This window comes from Saccostrea cucullata, unplaced genomic scaffold (genome assembly GCF_032062105.1).
Source record: "Saccostrea cucullata isolate Sc308-1 unplaced genomic scaffold, CSIRO_AGI_Scuc_v1 ctg198, whole genome shotgun sequence".
NCBI lineage: Eukaryota > Metazoa > Mollusca > Bivalvia > Ostreida > Ostreidae > Saccostrea > Saccostrea cuccullata.
This window is the reverse complement of record NW_026931182.1, coordinates 285,001-306,275: the sequence shown is the minus strand read 5'-3', so window position 1 is coordinate 306,275 and position 21,275 is coordinate 285,001. Positions and strand designations below refer to the sequence as shown.

At 30.9% G+C, this 21,275-nt stretch overlaps 2 long non-coding RNA genes across 2 annotated transcripts in view; one reads left to right on the top strand and one right to left on the bottom strand.

Annotated features, from left to right (window-relative positions):
• The first annotated feature begins 692 nt into the window (after positions 1 to 692).
• LOC134231699 (uncharacterized) lies at positions 693 to 19,495 on the top strand. The gene is made up of 4 exons (XR_009984603.1): positions 693 to 807; positions 8,666 to 8,804; positions 18,129 to 18,194; positions 19,434 to 19,495. It is a non-coding gene; the product is annotated as an uncharacterized LOC134231699 (long non-coding RNA).
• Positions 15,567 to 21,275, bottom strand: part of LOC134231698 (uncharacterized) — a 6,612-nt gene continuing 903 nt past the window's right edge. The window contains exons 2-3 of the long non-coding RNA XR_009984602.1: positions 16,061 to 16,145; positions 15,567 to 15,663 (exon numbers count right to left, since the gene is read on the bottom strand). This is a non-coding gene — a long non-coding RNA (uncharacterized LOC134231698). The remainder of the gene's footprint in view (positions 15,664 to 16,060; positions 16,146 to 21,275) is intronic.

The following is a 21,275-nucleotide window of genomic DNA, read 5'->3' as shown; positions in this document are numbered from 1 at the left end:
CATTTAGAAGAAATTTTAAAATAAAATCATTGAAAGTAAAACACAACTATATTGAGATATTTTTAGGTTGAAAAAACTCTTTTTCTAAATTTAGATTCAGAAAATCCCAAACCAGTGGGTAGCATGGAAAGTTTCAATTATTAATAGATACATGTTTTCTTATGATGTCATCTTTAAGGAACTACTGATATCCACAAACAAATGCATGAAAAAATATGTTATATACTTAGATATGAAATTCATAATGTGTAGATGATTGGATCGATATTTCCTTTTGACCAGTATATCTAGAGTAACATGAACTGAACCGATAAGGGCAATTTGTCTATGTTAAAGTATCTGCAATATCTAGTCTTTCTTCAGCACCAGTATTGCACTATAAATCATTAATTTTTGTTTTAAAGCTTTAAAAATTGACAATAAACAGTAAATTAAAAACTCTTATTAATCATGTTAATTATTTGAATCTTATTTGAAGTTTTTTTTTAAATCCGGTTTCATGCTGAAATATATGTACTCCTTGGTATATCTGTGTAGAATACAGGTACATGTATATACATCGACTAAAAGAAAAAAACTATTCTAAATAATAGGATGGAAATAGATCAATAGCACCTTTAGGACAGGTTTAGAATTTAACTTTTTTTTAAAGATCATAAAATAAAGTTTTGTGTTTTACTTTTCCAGGTCAATCTATGAGCGTACCTTAGAGAATTGACGCCCTTTTTTGGTTGGGATTCTAAACGTCTGACCACTGTGCTCTAGGAAAGAAAAAGTAAACCCTAAGCAGGACAACACGAGGGCTTGGTGAGTTGAACTTCATAATTGTTTTATCATAGATATATGCTTGTTCTATTTCAATACATTCTTTTGAGGAAATATCAGACTTTCAGTTTCTTTATGCAACTGAAATCAGTAAATACGTGTATTTCCTAACTGAAATCAATAAATATTTGTATTTCCTAAACAAAATAGGAATTTTATGTATTTCCTAAAATACAAAAAATACATGAAATTCCTGATTTTACATATTTACTGTAACATAAATACAATAAGCTAAAGAGGCTAACGCTATGTTCGGTATGATATTTACGATATGGTTTATTTTGCATTCCTTTTGTTTGCATCTTATAAACAATTCAACAATATTGTGTTATTTGTTTTCCTTAAGAAGATAACCCACACTTGGCCCCATAGAAACCTTCACTCTTTCATCATGTTCATATATCCAACTTTGCTGTAAATACAATACCACTCGTCTCATTCATTTATGTTCTTATTCGTTTCCACTCAAACTTGTCAAACGAACATAAAAAAAATATAAAATAAAAAAAAAACATAGGTAGGTACACATGGTACAGAAGTGATTTCATAAGTGCAGATTTAGGGTGAAGAAAAACATGAACACAATGGAGGATCATGTTTTAGATACTCTGTATCCAGGACATATTAAGGTTTTTTTTGTATCTAAAAAGTGTTAAAGCAATGGTCGATGTATATTTGTAGAAAGTACAAAGTGTGAAATTTATGATTAACAGGTGTTGTTTTATCACATTGAAATCAAATAATTCATTCAGACATTGCTAGCCTACTTACTTCACTGTTTGTCTAGACTTGTAACATGAAGCCATTTTTTCTACAAATAGAGCAGAAACAAATCTGCTTTGAGGGGATCAATAACACGATTTATAACACTCAACAGTGCTTTAGATCGGCACTAAGTGATTGCCTAAAAATTTTTATTTAAGAGCAAATGATTGATGTAATGAATGATGGGTCTATTTAATTCTAAATCAATTGGCTTGTGAAGGAAAATTTTTTCCTGGTTTCTTTCTTTTTTTAAGGGGGGAGAGGGATTTGCAGAATAAAACACTGTAATGTACCTTTATATATCAAACGATTTTTTTTTGAATTTTGAAAAAAAAACAACATATTCAGTGTAGTGGCATTTCGTTGAAAAAGAATATTAACCAAATGCTTTTAAGTGGGCTTTTCTGGCCAAATTTTGCCTGATGTCCGTCTCTCTATTAGTCCTGCTGTCTCTCTGTCTGTTAACATTTCCTTTTTTTATTTCTTCTCAAAAACCTACTAGACCAATTTCAAATAAACTTATTTCAAAGTATCCTTGGTGAAGGGAATTCATTTCTGTGAAAATAAGGGGTCAATGCTCTGCAGTAAGGGGAGATAATTAAGAATTAAAAGAAAATTGATATCATCTTTGAAAATATCTTCTCAAGAATCACTGAGCAAAAAAAAAATTAAGTTAGAAACCTTCAATTTTACCGTGTTTAAAAAATCTTTTTTATGAACAACAAAACTGTGAGTAGTCATGTTAGGTGATATGTTAGTATCCTAAAAAAGTTGAGTAGATTCAACTTTTTTCAAATCATATTCCAAGGGTTAATCTTCTGAACATAACAACGCAGCTGTAAATAAGGTAAGAGTAATCAACAAATTGAAGAAAATAAAGTATAGTTAGCATTTTCATCACCCATATATTAACTAGATCTCAGATTAAATACATGTAGGTTTTTTGTGATATACAGTACTAATTCTTGAACAAATCTCATATAGTGCTTAAATGCAATTTAAATGCCTGTGGGAAGAAAATCGGTTTAGAGGGACAAAAATAAATACATATGTATATCCATTTTGGTAAGTGGTACAATGAAGGTGAAAAATTAAATCCTCAGTGATGATGAATAAAGGGGGCACATGCATATAGTAATTTATTTCATTTAGGTATCTAATTACATTTCGGGGAAATTATTCCCTCTCCTCATCGGATCTCTACGATCATGTCTTGATTATTCTATTTATAAAACCAACGCAATACTCTTCGACTGAAGCAGAAAGTGACACTTTTTATACGCACACTTCTGCACCAAGTCTCAAACAGTAACACATTTTTTATAGGAATGAACTCAAGAAAAGTAAAAATGTAAAGAAACTCTGTTAAGAGGTATCATATATTTCTTTTTACTCAACCAGGGGCAAATGGTGGTATGAATAACTGTGTTCTTGGGATGAACAGCATTTTAATACTCTTAAACTCCCTAAAACGAGGACAGAAAATGTAAATATGTTTTAAAATTCTTTTGATAATTCCTTACTTCCTTACAATCTTTGTTTTACACGTTAAAAATACATTTGCTGATATATATAAGTTTACGCTCTTCATCGAACCTTACCTTTTTGTAGTAAATGAGTAGTTAAGAGATTTTATTACAATGACTGTATTCTTAATTTTTAGTACATTGTCATTAGACGGTTCTTTTTTATATAAGATATATGAGATGCAAAAACTGCAAACTCATCAGTTACATATAGGATACAGTGTACCAATATAATTCATTTTAGCTAAATGATTGACTCCTTTCAAAACTTCTGGCCACGGGTCTGTAACCCTCAATGATTAAATCAAATGGCGTGACAGGTATTGGTTTCTTTCGAATAAAAACTAGCGTTTTGAAATTAATGAGGCAGAATAAATAGAAGTGTATAAAGAGATACATTTGGGTTTGAAATGCTGTTATCACCCGGATGAAATCCATTAATTCTAACAGCCATAACTTATTTATTATTAATTTTTTTTTATTATTAAAAAAAGATAAAATCATAACATCTGATTAATTTGTTTCTCAATCCTAAAGAATTTATATATTTATTTTTTAATTTATTCCTAAAGCACATTTTAAGGGGAGAGGCAACAAATACTTCATATTAACTGTTAAAATGTTTGCAAAAGAAAGTTTATGATATGAACAAAGTTTACATACAAGTTTCTCAAATCCGTTTTTAATCTCGTACGGGATTATAAATGGGTTAAAAATTTATAAAAAGATATTTTTTTTCATGTCATCAAATACATGAAATATAATAAATCACAATATCCACACAATACATGTGTTATGATAATTTTGTTTTAATGGTTGATTAGTATTATATGGAAACATCTAATCGATTATTTCGATTCCAATTTCAGAAAGCTTTTATATCTGCTTCCCTTACCACCAACAATCAAATAAGGACATGTCTTTTTTTTTTCAAGAGATTGTCTTCCCACTCATAGATAACCTTAAACACAATACCCGATGTTATTTCAAACAAGATAATTCAAGGTATTTATTAAAATATGATGTTGTTTTTATCTAAGTTGCATAATTTACTTGTATTTCACATTGTGGTCGAAGTAAATATCTAATATCTACATTCTGTTTACAATTGAATCAAATTTGTTGAAACTGTCTTAAACACATTTATTATTCAAGTGTAAATATAGAACAGCAGCACAGTTAAAATGGGCTCAATGTGGTATGCCACATTGATTTGTTTACATTAAATTTGATTATATTAATGAGGCAAAAGGTCTTCTTTTATGTTTGATCTCCACTAGTGTCTAATATTTCAATAACGCTTGTCCGGAAATGTCTTTGATTGTGTGAAATAATCACAATGTCAACTTTAATGACAGCTCTCAACAGATAATATAGAAATATGAAGCATATTATTTGTTAATCCTTATGTTTAACAGTCGAGGGTAATTCGATCGACTGATCAAACAAAATGAATTGCTCTCATTCGTTGTTGATAGGAAAATGGCACTTAAAACACTTTTACTGGTTTTAAGGTCCATTTTTAAAACAAGTGTAGCGCGTAATCTTGATAGACTCCTATTCAAAGCCCCATTCATTTCCCTTCATTTAATTTCAAAGATAAGCATGAACTACTTGTTATGGTATCAATAGATTCTAAGATTATCCTACTTTATCAATCATGATGAGACAATCTTTAAAAAAACAGACTACCAAAAAAATGTAATGGAACTGTCCGCTAAATTTGACCAAACTAGAGGTGCTGTGAGCAATGAGCTCAATAAATTATACCCCAGCCTCCCATAATGTTTCAAGGTAATTTTAACCAGATCAACTAATATACTTGAGAATTTTCAATGATTTGGAATAATAAAAAATCACGACTGTATGTCACAGTTCGATTTAAGACTAAACTTTCAGGCATATTTCTGAAATATGTGACCAAATATGTAAAAATGAAACGGTAACAAATGAACCGTGACCTCCAAATAATTTTGAATCAAATATACATAAGAATAATTTTAACATCGAATAATCAATTTAGTTTAACGTTTTACGTGTTTTTATATTACACAGCATTAATAAAACTAAAAGATAATATATATCATCAAAAAAACCATAAAAGCAGTTACATGTACTATTATGCATTACGCAGCATTATTTCTAGCCTTTGTTTAGCGAAATTCATTAAAATATCTTGTTTCAGCACCTAAAGCATTCTGCCTAAATTATAATCGATTGTCTTAGCAATACAGCATACATGCTAAATGGATTACATTTGTACATCCCAGAGATCAGTTTTGATTTCATAGCATTTCCTATAATTATGCACTATATTATTTTATCTCTCTGCTGCAATGAAAGAAAACTAAGACGATTTTCATGCGTACATAATATGTATATATGATATTCTCACATGTACATGCACATGCAGCATAAGGAATAATTTCTGCGCTTTATGGGGTCTAAATTATTGTTCCCTTTAACATATTTCTAATAAGAAGTGATAGGACATGACTTCAATTAAAGGACAACATCTCTAGAAAAGCATAAACGGTTTGCTTTAGTTTTTCAAGCGGACGTTTTGCTTATTTTGTTAATCATCTCAATTTCTCGTTAAAGCTAGGTGAAGGTTGTTTTTATCGTATGAGAGGTACATAAATACCATATAACATAGGAAATCAACGAATGATAAAATTTTTCTCCCTGTAAAGAGTTTTTACTTACTCTAAGTGCGGATCCAGGTATTGAAGTTAGAGGGGGCGCCTAAATTAGGCAAGGGGTCTGGGGCCGCCTTGAGGCCCCCAGTGGGTCCAGGGTTCTACATATTTTGAGGGTAAAAATGAGGTCTATCAAGTAGATATATTTACATTTCTAGACGAAACTGTGATTTACGTTAATTTTGATAATTTTAGGGGGCGCGCGCGCCGGGTGCACCCCTATTAAATCCGCCACTGTACTCTATCTTATAAAAGATTGTAATCATTCTCCTAGTAATATTAGAATGTGAAAATGATTGAAATAATGAAGATATCTGAAATCAGAAGAATGCGATATACATGTACTTTATTCACATTGAGATACATGTAGTTTATTCACATTGAGATACATGTACTTTATTCACATTGAGATACATGTACTTTATTCACATTGAGATACATGTACCTTATTCACATTGATATACATGTACTTTATTCACATTGAGATACATGTACTTAATTCACATTGAGATACATGTACCTTATTCACATTGAGATACATGTACCTTATTCACATTGATATACATGTACTTTATTCACATTGAGATACATGTACCTTATTCACATTGATATACATGTACCTTATTCACATTGAGATACATGTACCTTATTCACATTGAGATACATGTACCTTATTCACATTGATATACATGTACCTTATTCACATTGAGATACATGTACTTTATTCACATTGAGATACATGTACCTTATTCACATTGATATACATGTACCTTATTCACATTGAGATACATGTACCTTATTCACATTGAGATACATGTACCTTATTCACATTGAGATACATGTACCTTATTCACATTGAGATACATGTACCTTATTCACATTGATATACATGTACCTTATTCACATTGAGATACATGTACCTTATTCACATTGAGATACATGTACCTTATTCACATTGATATACATGTACCTTATTCACATTGAGATACATGTACCTTATTCACATTGAGATACATGTACCTTATTCACATTGAGATACATGTACTTTATTCACATTGAGATACATGTACCTTATTCACATTGATATACATGTACCTTATTCACATTGAGATACATGTACCTTATTCACATTGAGATACATGTACCTTATTCACATTGATATACATGTACCTTATTCACATTGAGATACATGTACCTTATTCACATTGATATACATGTACCTTATTCACATTGAGATACATGTACCTTATTCACATTGAGATACATGTACCTTATTCACATTGAGATACATGTACCTTATTCACATTGAGATACATGTACCTTATTCACATTGAGATACATGTACCTTATTCACATTGATATACATGTACCTTATTCACATTGAGATACATGTACCTTATTCACATTGAGATACATGTACCTTATTCACATTGAGATACATGTACCTTATTCACATTGAGATACATGTACCTTATTCACATTGATATACATGTACCTTATTCACATTGAGATACATGTACCTTATTCACATTGAGATACATGTACCTTATTCACATTGAGATACATGTACCTTATTCACATTGATATACATGTACCTTATTCACATTGAGATACATGTACCTTATTCACATTGAGATACATGTACTTTATTCACATTGAGATACATGTACTTTATTCACATTGAGATACATGTACCTTATTCACATTGATATACATGTACTTTATTCACATTGAGATACATGTACCTTATTCACATTGAGATACATGTACCTTATTCACATTGAGATACATGTACCTTATTCACATTGAGATACATGTACCTTATTCACATTGAGATACGTGTACCTTATTCACATTGATATACATGTACCTTATTCACATTGAGATACATGTACCTTATTCACATTGATATACATGTACCTTATTCACATTGAGATACATGTACCTTATTCACATTGATATACATGTACCTTATTCACATTGAGATACATGTACCTTATTCACATTGAGATACATGTACTTTATTCACATTGAGATACATGTACCTTATTCACGTATAGATCTTACAACAAAATTTCGAAACAAAGATAACATAACACAAAGATACCAACATTAGATTACAAAGATGATATAATTCCTCAAATAGACTGACTCACTTAAATATCCCTCCACCTATCAGATGACTGTTCTTTCATTTTTTGGACTTTCTTGCAAACTTTTAATATATATAGAATAATTATACATTTTTATTTATTTCACACATATAGATGTGTGATATGCTACTGAAATATACCAACAATTTCCCACCCTTCTAAACAAGGGTGGGAAATAAAATCAACAGATGCTTATTTCCCCCAACGTACGTGCCAAAGATCCCAATAATGGAAGATCCAAAACAAGATGAGTTCGCTGGAATGGCTACCTCACTGACATCCCATGAAATTCACAAGAATGAACAAATAACAAATGGTTATGTTAGAGTGTTTACAGATAATTGGTTTCATGAATGGATTCATTTTTTTTGTACGAAGGTTCAGTAAGTTTAGACATTAAACAAGTAATGATTAAGGTATAAAAGGTTTCCTTATCTTAATCAGTGCGCAATGCATGTCACATTAGCAGAAAACGTCCCAACTCTAGGCGACAGAATGTTTACTTAAATATCACTGACAAATGTTTTTATGAGTGGGCAAATCCAAGGGAACAATTTTTTATTGCATAAGACCTCTTTAATCATGTTCATAGACACTGTGCAGTTTCCTTCGTGGGATTCATTTGCGTTGAAAGAAAACTACTTTGGGGGAAGAGCAAAAGCTCTCGACATTTCATTTCCTTGTTTCATTTTTTCAGGAGACGGAGATTTACCCAGCGGCTAGACCACAGTGGGTCTCGTGCCATCGTGATATCATAACGTGTTAAAAAATTAAGCTTACTGTGAAAGAGCTAGAGATTTAAATTAAGGAGGTCCATCTTTTTAACACTAGTTCAGGTAAGTTATTTAATTTTCTCGTAAATTTTATTTTTTGTCAATACTTTACCTTTTAAACATTGACACCAATGATTGTATTTCCTCTGTATTCACTTGTTAACACACGCCTTTCTGAAGAGAGGTAGCTTCAATATTTTGATAACAATAGGAAGCTAAAAAGCATATCTTTGATGTGCATATAAATGTACACCGACCCAATTGTAGAATCGATTAGGATCTATCCCCCTTATCGTCAGGAAACGCCTGTTCTTAATTCTGAAACCAAGGTAATATCCTATGAAACATGTCATGACACGCTATCAATAACGTAGATTTTAGCATGTGTGAATCTGTAGAAATAGTCGAAAAATGTGCTCTCATAAGAAACATATTGTCAGATTAAAACCTTCAGACGTCTTGCAGATACATATATAAGATTTTGTACTGGACATTAGCTTTCAAAACACGACAATTGATACAAAAGTGCATTTAACAAGTAATTTACCCTAAAATATAGCGACGTCTGATTGATATCAAACCAATATAGTATTCTGTCGGCTTGTGAGTAGAAGATAACTCATTTTAGCCCTTTTGTTTGAAGTATTATAAATTTAAAGCTGATCTAGTATTGCCACACCCAGGCAAAAGGGAACATTGGTGATGTTTGAATAACCTTTTTAGCTTAATAAAATATTAATAGATGCATGGATCTAAATGTACATATATGTACGGAGACTTTCATGTGTGTATATATAAAAATATTCATGCCCTACACTCCACTCCATCAATATTCCTTGTTAAATAAACTTTGTGGACTTTTTTATATAATGTGCACAAGATTTAGATTTGATATAGCATATTTAAGGGAGTTAATATTAATTTTAATCTATCTGTGTTAATGTTAAAAGAACTCTCATCTCTTCATTTATAGGATAATAAAATCAAATCGAAAACATGGTCATACATTTTTCAAATTACCCCCATTGCATTGTCGTTCTCCTTCATTATTCTTTTATTTTTTTTTCCTTCAAAACAAACAATAATGTGAGAAAGTGAAAATCCTCTATGGTTCACTATACACTTGCCAATACTCTCAAACACTTGAGCAATCATTAAAGCCATGTTTAATTGTTATCCATTATTACACAAATCTCACAAAATTATAACAAACCAATGTAATATACTTTTGGTTGTTATTTAACAATGTAGAGATCAAAGTAACATAAAACAATTTTAACAATTACACCATTGACATAGAAGAAGCAAATATATACCCAGTAACACAAAACGTGCTATATATACGTATTGTGATTACAATATTAAACTTCTACTATTGATAACCAGGTTTGACTCTCTTATTAACAATGTTATAAACGATAAATAGTTTTATAATAAGCCTACATTTTAGGAAGAAACCATTTCATTTGAATGAAAAATTGGTGGTGTTGTCGTACAATATTTGGGAATATACAAGTTTCTTTCAACTTTTTGCAACTTAACATATGATGAAATTCATCACCTTCAAAGTTAAAGTTCCTGCTTCTTTAATTGTTATCCCTTGTCCTTTTAACAACTTTGTTATAAAGAGCCAAGTAACACAAGCTGAAAGGAAAAATCATTCCGCGACACAATTAGATAGAACAAACTTAATCGTGTCAAAATTTCTTATGTAATCACTCCTTAAAATTGTGTTTAAAAGTATCACATGAAAAATCCAAACGTGGTGTTTTCTTTAGGCTCTAGAACTACTGTTATATATTAAATTAAATTAATCCTCAATGTATATGTTATATAATAGTTTGCTGTTTCGTTTGAACTGGGTGATCTTTTCTGAAGTCGATTTAAATCTGTGTCGTTAAATTCGGAATTGGACACAGATCAGTATGTATATTGTACAGATGAAACTTGACACAATCGATTTATAAGCTCTATTACCGTAAATAAGAACTGGTTACAGTCCGTTTCTCTTCCAAGAAGTAGCTAAAAATAGTGCACGCATACCAAAACCAAAAAAAAAAAATTAGCTTTTAGAATGACATCGATCAGCGAGGCTGTTGTTAAGAAGTACATGTATGTCCTTTCTCTACGGATTGAGCTTTATCCGAATATTATTGTCATTTTATATTAAAAAAAATAAATATAGGAAACCTGACTCATTTCATGTCAATTTTTAAAGATGAGGGTTCCCTGACGTCCTTTTATAGAAAGAATTGATCGACATACAAGTTTAAGAAATTTTTAGTTCTACCTTGTCCATTTATAATAAACGCCGCAATAAATCTTCGGAAAATAATTTCCTCACAGTCTTGATCTCCCATTTGTAACTAATAATGTTGTAGTAACTGCTTCTAGAATTGCTATTCCTTGTGCTTCAACAACTTTGTTCTATAGAGCCACATTACATAAGTTGAAAAAGAAAAATCACTCCGCAACCTACTTAGATTGAACACATTTAAACATGTCAGAAATCTTTTGTAATTACTCCTTCAAATTATTTAAAAGTATCAAATGAGAAATACCTTGTGTAAGGTTCGAGAAATGCTGTTTTCGAATTGTGGTATTCTCACTTTACATGTTTCATTATGACTTGTTGTTTTGTTTGAGATGTGTGACCTATTTTTGAAGTCGATTGCATTCTGTGACGTAATAATCAATTTATCGTTATGGTTCACAGTCACATAACCCCCAATTTATATATATAATTCTGGATTTTTAGCGGTTGTCACGTGACTCTCAATGATTGTATATAAGCTACGTGACTCAGTATTACATGTACATATTAAGAAGGAAATTTCAGGGAAAACAAGAGGTTCGTCGATTAAAATACCTAAGATTGATTCTTTTTATTTTGCTTTAGGAATGCCTGAAAGGATATTGCATGTATATTAATCTGCGATATATTATCGTGCAAAGAGTTTTTAGTTTCTTCTCATTCTTAGAAATGTCTATATTAGTTGTGATGCATTAAATAATTTTGATGAACTGGTCACAAACCATGCAGATCAACAGATTTTCTTATAGTATTTATTTATTATTTCAGAGAAATAGTTAAAATGTGATCAAATATACGCAAAATGACGCAAATTCGGATATTTAGAAGTGTGTGACCGAGAATTCATCCTAAATGCTCTTGTTTGTGTTTCTAAAAATTAAAGCAAATCTCAAATTTGATTCAGTCCTCATCTAGTTAACAGTCAAATCATAATGGTATGTTGAACTAATGAATTACACAGAAGAATTTCTCAGTGGGTTTCTTTTTTAACTAGGGATACGAATTTTATGAAAGAGTAATTCTTTTCAACTTTAACATATTAATGCATTATAATTTTACGGATACGTAGGAATACATGTACATTCTTTAAACAAAATACTCCTTGCAAAATGTATTCAACCTAGTGTTGAATGGTTCATGCGATACATATATACAGTTAAAAATTAATTTTTTCCCATAATTTAATAAAGAGGAAATTTATTCTTATTTTTACCGAGGGATTTGTTTGAATTCAGATTTTGCTTTTTCTTTTTACAGTATCTTAAAGAATAGGCGCTATCCTTAGATCTAAATTTGAAAATGAAAGTGCAATGAATTGGACAATAATAAAAATATATATATTTTGAAAATTCCTTTGGTAAGTATTTTGAAAATGCTAAGGTGATTAAAAATATTGGACTATTCACTGATAAGGTACAAAATATGGTCGTTGTACATATAATGCCTTAAAGTAATTTCTAATAAGCAATACAGGTGAAGTTTTAATTTAATCATTTTTATTTAAAATAACCGAGACCGTGTTTTAGAAGCTTTTCACGAAATGTACAGACAACTAACGTATATATGGTTGACTTTGTAAAGGTGTGTATGTAGGTGTGTATGCAATAAATTGTCAAACTTCTAAAGATTGAAAAAGATGTTACATTTAACACGCATTCTCTGTAAGCACCAACGAATTTACTATAGGGCTTGGAAACGACGTGTCTCGGATTTTGATGAAATTTTTACCATAGGTGTGTCTTGGTACAAAACTAGTAAATATGGTGTCGGAAGTTCCACACGTGAACTTGGTTGCCATGGAAACGGATCCATTGAATTCGGCCATTTTTGGCTCATTTTGGCTATATGAAAACATGAAAATTGAGGAAATGTAAATGAATATTTATCAGTATCTAATACATTCTTACAAAAATCATTGGATCATATATGTTAACATGACATTTTAAGGTACACAGGGCATATAATCGTTTATTCTAGAAATATTCTTCCTGTAAGAAAACGGTCATGCAAACTAACATGGTTTTTAAAAATTTGAAAAATGGGGAAATTGAAATTTTTTGAGATCTTTGAGGCTAAATAAGAAAAATTATTCGCGGAAATTTCCCAAATCTTATGTGTGTTATTATACTTGGGAATAAGTAGTGTCATTTCATGACAAAACGTAAGTGGGCTTTTGCTCCTATTTTAAGTAACATGTGTCTATACATTGATGTATTTTAGAAAAATGTGAAAAATCAAATTTTGGCAAGGTTTTAAATGTCATTACTGCATAATTAGATCTTATGTTGTACAAATTGAGATTTTAATGACAAGAAATGGATACAATTAGCTTGAATGGACAACGGTTGAGGGAAATTCCCGTTTCTATTTTTAGTATCAGGTGGCTAAATATAGAGATGTCTCTGAATATTAGGAAAAATTGCATTTTTGCTCTAATTGGAAGCTACATATAAGAAGTCCTAACAAATATGAAGCTTTCTACAATATGCTTTCAAAATGAACATGTGTTTGTACAAAAATTGCTATAATATTGAGGATGGACTCTTGTTTCATTTTATAGCAACAATGGTCTAAAAATAGATTACTCGATTAATTGAGAAATTGTAGATTATTGCACCTTTTCAGGCACTTTGAGATGTAGTTGGTGCATAATTAAGAAATATTTTGTAAAATTTTAGATATTAATGACATGATCTGGATACCACTAGCTGGTATGGATAATGGTTGATGCGAATTTCCCTTTCTATTTTTAGTATCAGGTGGCTAAATATAGATATATCTCTGAATATTAGGAAAATGGCATTTTTGTTCTAATTGGACGCTTCCTATAAAAAGTCTTAACAAATATAAAGCATTCTACAATATGCTTTCAGAATGTACATGTGCTTGTACAATAATTTCGACAAAATTGAGGATGAACTCTTGTTTCATTTCATATCAACAATGGTCTAAAAATAGATTATTCGAATAATTGAGATTCAGATAGGAGATGTTTAATTAATTAGCCTGTCCCCAAAATAAAATATGTGAGACTTATTCAAAATGATTTTTAATTTTCTATTTACATTTAGAAAACAAAAATTCTTCAAGTGATGAAAAATGACAATCAGATAACCGATTCAAAACTTAAATACATGCATAACATTCAATAGTGCTTATACGTGTATTTTTTTCATGGAAATATATAGTTTTGATTGATGAGGCAGAATTTATATTATTTAAACCATTTGTGGAAGATCGCAAGTATTACTGATAAATTTCGTTTCTTAATTATGTCATTGTCAAAACTGCAGGATATTTAATTTTTGAAAGACATTATTTTAAATTCATTTTTAATACAAGAATAAATAAATCGTTTATACATGCCTCTTGTAGAAAAAAAAATATATGGGAGATTTTAGCTTTCTAAATGATATTGCTTACATAAAATCATTCTACTAAGTTTCTAGATAGAGAATTTACAACGATCTTAAATCTTTGACAAAGGAACAGGTGCCCTTCTCTAATAATTGTCATCATCCCGATAGGAGATGCGTAATTAATTAGTCTGTCCCCAAAATCTGCGCAACTAACATAGAATATACAAAATATATACAAGATATATACACATCGCAGCTCCTCGATACAACAGGTGAACTGATTGTTCCATCGATTTCTATAAATTAGTTGATTTTAAATCCCCATTACTCAACAAGAAGTCGTAGCGTAATTGATAAGGTTGTGGACACCTAAAAGAGAAAAAAAAAGGGTTGTGGACACCTAAGCAGGAGACCAGGATTCGATTCTGGGCATGGGAGCAATTTTTTTTTTCTTGTATTAATTTTTTTCCTATTTTTTTTTATTCGGAATTAGATAAATTTAATGCTATTATACCAGGAAAAAGTGAAATAAATTTTTTAGTTAAAAAATAAGCCGATTATTCAATAAAATGATTCAACTGAATGATCACGGAAAGGTCACTGAAATGTATGTGCCATTCAGTCGATTGAATGGTAACTGAATGATCACGGAAAGGTCACGGGAAAGGGTCTTTTCAGTGACCTTTCAGTGACCATTCAGTGGCCATTCAGCCACCATTCAGTCGACTGAATGGTGGATTTTCATCCTGTGATTGTAGCAATTCCTGTACAAATAAGTGTTCATTTCGAAGGCATATTGTAGAAAGCTTTATATTTAAGAGATTTTCTAGTAAGATTCAAATTAGCAAAAAACTGCCATTTTTCCTTATATTTAGAGACAAATCTATATTTCGTCATGTGATACTAAAATAGAATTGGGAAACCCCCTCAGCCATTGTCCACACCGACTAATGGTGTCCAGCTATTGTCATTAACATCTCACATTTTACAATATACTTCCTAATTAAGCAACAATGTTAAACGTCTCCAATAGCAGCATGTTAAACACTTGCTGTAAATAGAACATAAACATAATTAGACAAAGATAATAAAACATTTTTTAAATCCTTTCAAAAAAAAAATAACAAATAAATCTGCAGTAACTTAGATCACGAGCTACTTTAGAAAATAGGAAGTAGGTTTTGACTGTGCCCTTGATGAGTTCTGTACAGAGGGGACACCTCCTCATCCTCCAGTGACACCTGCTTCTCTGTAAGTTTAAAGTGTCGATGGTCAAGGTTTCATGTTACAATTCTTTAATTAATTCTATTCATCTATGAACATTTTTTATCTCAACACACATATGCAGTATTTCAAAATGTGGCTTATGAAGCTGCTTAATGGATTTTTTTCCAAACTTGGTGAAAAATACATGTACATCCAAACTGCAATAAAACTGTCATTAATTTACTGATGGGACGAAAGGTAAAAGGAGCAGACTTGAAACACAACCCATATAAGAGACAACTTTTATTTTCTTTTCCCTAAATTAATTGATGTCCATCTATAATGTTATCAACTTTTAAATATCGTATACAAAACAAAATTTTGATACATATTTTTCTCTTTCTGGCATTGAACAAACTATATACTGAGAATAATCATACCTTGTTTTACTCTATCACCATAGCCATATTCTCTAGGTTAGACATAATCAGATACATGTTACAAGATACAGGTCCCTGTTGTTTTCTGTACAAAAAACAAAAATAATTTCTCTTAAAATTACTCTTGTACAAAGGGCAATAACTCAGCAGAGTATAAAAAGCTGAAAGAAGATGTTAAAACACTTGAAATGCATCAATCCTTTCATAGAATCTTTTCTCAAAAGTTCGATCTAGAATGATTTGAATGATCTTTAATTTTCCTCTATTTAAAAAGAATATTCATCAATAAACTTTTTTGATTATTAAAAAAAAGAAGTTAAACATATCTTTAAGCATATCCTGTCTTTCTTTATGTCAAGAATTGAATAAAAGATCGTATGAATATACCCTGTTTTTCTCAATTTACATAGCCGTATAATTTAGGCTGGCCATTTGAGGGATTATGGACTCTTCTGTTTTAATACAAAGAACAAAAGTAATTTCTCTGTAATTTTAGTGTTTATATAATGGGCTAAAACTGAGTCTATCGCCTTCATACTACAGGAAAAGAATTTGTCAATCAGGCATACATACTGTAAACATGGTTATATTGACGAGTTGAAAAATTGACGATTTTTTGTTTACGAAAATTGACGAGTGTTAATTTTGACATAATATTTAAACAGGAGTTTTAAATCTTTGAATTCACGAGGATACAAAGGCAGCGTCGGAATCACTAAAATTTAAGTATTGCACAAACTATCAACGTGTGTAAGATTTGATTAAATAAATTGCCCTCTAGTAATTTGTTTTCATTATAAGCGGTCGATTGACTGAGGTGATCAACTAGATCAAGCACGGCGTGATAATGACGCTAAGTTACCGGTGCAGTATTTGATACACTAGTTTTGATTCAATGATTTTTAAAAATGTGATTATATATTACTATGTTTTCATAACTAATTACAAAAGAAATTAATAATGACCTTGATCTAGTTATAATCTGGAAAAGCCATGAAAATGTAGAGGTAAAGTTGTACAATAGTCAATGTCCGTTGTGACGCTATGTATATGATGTGAAGTTTGACGAGTGTAAATTTTGACGAGAAAAGAAAAATCGTCAATATAGTCAAAATAAGCACATCGTCAAAATATCCACGTTTACAGTATACATGTACGATAAGAAATAATTATTATTATACCCCCCGCTTGAAAAGGGGGAGGGTATATAGTAATCGTTAATTCCGTCCGTCTGTACGTCTGTCCGTCCGTCCCTCCCTCTGTCCGTCTGTCTGTCGGTCCGTCTGTTACGCTTTGGGGTACCCATCTCTTATCCGCAACTCCTCTCATACCACTGAATGAAATTTGATGAAACTTTCACAGAATCTTTATTACATATTGCCATTGTGCACCTCCTATTTTACTTTTTGATCCGACACATATTTTGGGTTCCCCGGCCACAGGAAAACATGGACTTTGCCACTATAACTATATGGAGGCGGGGGTATCATTTAGTGAGCTCATCGCTCACAGTACCTCTAGTTTTTTCATTGCTTGTGAATCTCATGGAACAGAATATAGAAATTACAGAAAATAGAAATGCGACTTTTACTTAGATATAACAGATACGTGAATTGTTTGTAAAAAAAGATAATTCTAAGGTGCACAGTTGTAATTGGAAACGGTAATGTAGGGACCCTTGGCCGGCATACAGGGTACATGTCAGAAAATATTTTAAGAAGACTTTATGATTGTGTATGTGTGTGTGTTTTTTTTTGTATTATTTTGAAGATCATTATCGTTCATGTTCATGTACTTTTCCTGCAGAAAGTAAACAGGTGAATATTAAATAATGGATACATAGAGAGAGAAAATTTCTTTATATTGTTAACAGAGGCACACAAGCTTCCCTCGTACTGGATCCCTTATACACCCTCGGGGGGGGGATGTTAAATAACAGCCTATTTGAAAAATAGAAGGGTATTAGATTGTCTGAATGTAGATCATTTGTTAATAGTTCATTTTAATAAGGTTTTGGAATTTTTGATGAAAATTTATGCCGTTATAATTGTATTTTGTTTTAAAACAGGTCAAAGTCACAGCGATCCGAAAATACCCTTTTATTTTCAAATTTCGTTGATGAACAATTGAACAGGTAAGCTTTTTCCTTCTAATTACTCTATGTGTTATGCATAATTAGGTATTGATACATGAACATGTAGTACATGTATGATACTAGTGTACAGCTGTAGTTTTAAAAATGTGTTTCCGTGAGCATATTCAACATTGTCAATCTGGCTCTCCTTTGTTTAGCTTACTGCTGATTCTTTAACCTCTTATCTACATTTGAAAAGTGGTGATTAAACGAATAAGGAGTAGTGAAATTAATTACAAATGCACAATGAGCTCATTTGCAATAACCTTATATCTTATATATTAATTGTTGTTCTCATTGCTGAATGAGGACTGAACCTTATGCCACAGTTTCAATTTCCCTGTATGACGTGGAAATATCGGTCCATATAATGAGACGGTATAAATCGAGATTCTTGTCCCTGTAATTGACAAGTGATTACATCTTAATATGAGTGAATATTCAGGAAGGGATATAAAAATCAAAATTATCCCTTTAACCGCAGAACACTTGAGCCTTCTTCAAAATCCAAGTCCACTTGAAATTGAAAGACACAGTTATTAAGAGGATTCAGAATCCCGGATACCCATAAAAAGTGACAAACTTTAAAAAAAAAAATAACCAGTCTTTAACCTAATTCTACAATATCTATATTTTCAACAATTGAATAAGTGGTGTTGCTTAATTAAGTCTTAATCAAATCTCAAATCCTATACATTTTTATTTACAAAAACTAAGACTGTATTATAAATATTGCCTACGAACTTTACGGACAATCATTATAAGTTATATACGTTGTTGATTTTGAAAACTTAAGGTGTATTTGTACATGTATTCAAGCAATTTATTGTCAGAATTTCTGAAAATTGAACTCAATAAGTCGTCACAAGTGAATTTAAAATGAAACCGGTAAAGTTTATTTTGTGTTAATTGCAAGAGGGAAGATGTGGAATTAGTAGTGATGAGAGACAGACTTGCAGGTTTGGTCTTTCTCTTACATAAATGATAATCTCTCCTTCGGTATGACTGCCGATTTATATCTTAACAAAATTTAGGAAACCCGGCACATAATCTACCTGTCAGATAGCAGAGAGGATGGTTCCCTGATTTCTAATTATAGAAAGAATTCATCGACACTCAAATAAAAAAAACATCTTAGCTGTACTTTGTCAAAATAATAAACCCCACAACAATTTAATCCTCATAACTTGAATTTACACACGTTTCCATATTCCATAAAAATGTGTACGTTATTTACAGGTCAAAGGTGAAGACGATTCAAGACATTCAATTTCATATTTCATCGAGAACGCTAAAGTGGGCAAGTTTTTTTTAATAATTACTCTATCTGCTATACATTATTTAGCATTGCAACATGTAATTTGATTGTAATTTAATTTTAAATTCCATGTGTTTATCTCCAAATCTACTTTCAAAAAGAAATCTGTAACTTCAGTCTGACACTTTGTAAAAGATAACAGCTGCTTATAAAGCCTTGTCATATCTATAAATTCTAGAAAGTAGAGGATTACTCGTAGAGGGTATAATACAGTATTAACGTTAATTCGAATACATTCTTTTCTACATTAAATTATTTAATAACTCTTCAGTCAAACATACGCGATACAAATATCCTTTTGTCGCCAACCTGGATGACTGATTAGATAATCAGTATCTCGTAGTTTCAAATTCCTTGTAATGAAATATATGAATGTAATGAAATGGCCCATCGGATAAAAATGTATAATATATACGTTATGTTTATAATATACGCTAATTATATTATACCAAGGTATCCTGTCTTTCTCAGTTAAAAAAATATTTTAGTGGCAACGTACAACATACTGTAAACCAATTTTAATTCGCGTGCGAGAAATTTTCCCGAAGTTCGAGAGATCCTTGTCATCGCGAATATTTCTCGCAGCGAACCTGTCCTTAAAGTGTATGTGTCTACTAACTACGGATCAAAAATGGTTTGATCGTGAAAATTATTCGTCCCAAACTACATGTAGTTTATATCTGGTAAATCGCGAAATAAATTTGCGAATAAAAGTTGGTTTACAGTACCTATGAGTGATTTGTTGTTTATTCAAATTGAGTGTGATGGTGGTTTCTTGCAATGCTGTGAAAGTACAATAGTGCAATTTAGTTCCTGACAGTATAACGAAATTTATCCTAAAATTGCTATACCTTGTCCTTCAATTGCTTTGTTCTAAAGAGCCACTTGCACTTTACACAGGTTGAAAACAAAAATAATCCCGCGACCTAATTAGATTGAACTTATTTAAACGTATTGAAAACCTTTTGTAAAGGTTTGTCATTTTCTGACAGTATTTATTTATCATTTTAAAGATCAAATATAATTTATGCAAATTCGGATATTTAGACGTGTATGACCGGGAATTCATTCTGTTTGACAGTTATCGCAAATCTCAAAATTGATTCAGTCCTCATTCAGTAATGAGTCAAATTATAATGGTATGTTGAACTAATAAAGCACACAGAAAAATTACTCGGAGAGTTTCTTTTTTTAACAGTAGTAACGCAGTATAACTTTACAGAGAGCATACATTCTTTAAACAAAACTTTAAAATGTATTCAACTTAATGTTCAAATGATTCACGAAATGTACATATACAGTTTAAAAATTCGTTTTATTTCATAATCTTAACTTAATAGAGAGGAATTTTATGAATATTTTTACCAAAGAGTTTGTTTGAAATCCAAATTAATCTTACAATATCTTATTAAAACATGCGCTGGACTTCAACATAAAATTGTGAAAATCAAAGTGTTACAAATTCGACAATAATCAAAATTTTGTAAAATGTAAATTTGGTTGAGTATTTTGAACCTGACTCAAACCCTGATGCTACCGTGATTAAAAATATAGGGCTATCTAATTTATCTAATTTATATGTAAAATTAAAATATGGTCGTTGAACATTGGATTCCTTAATTATATATCTAATAAACAATACAGAGAAAGTCTTAATTTAATCATTTTTATTTGCAAAAACCAAGATCGTATTATAGGGATGGTAGTTTTCGGACAACCCACGCAATTCTGATTGATTTGTAGGGGTGTGCATGTACCTCAGC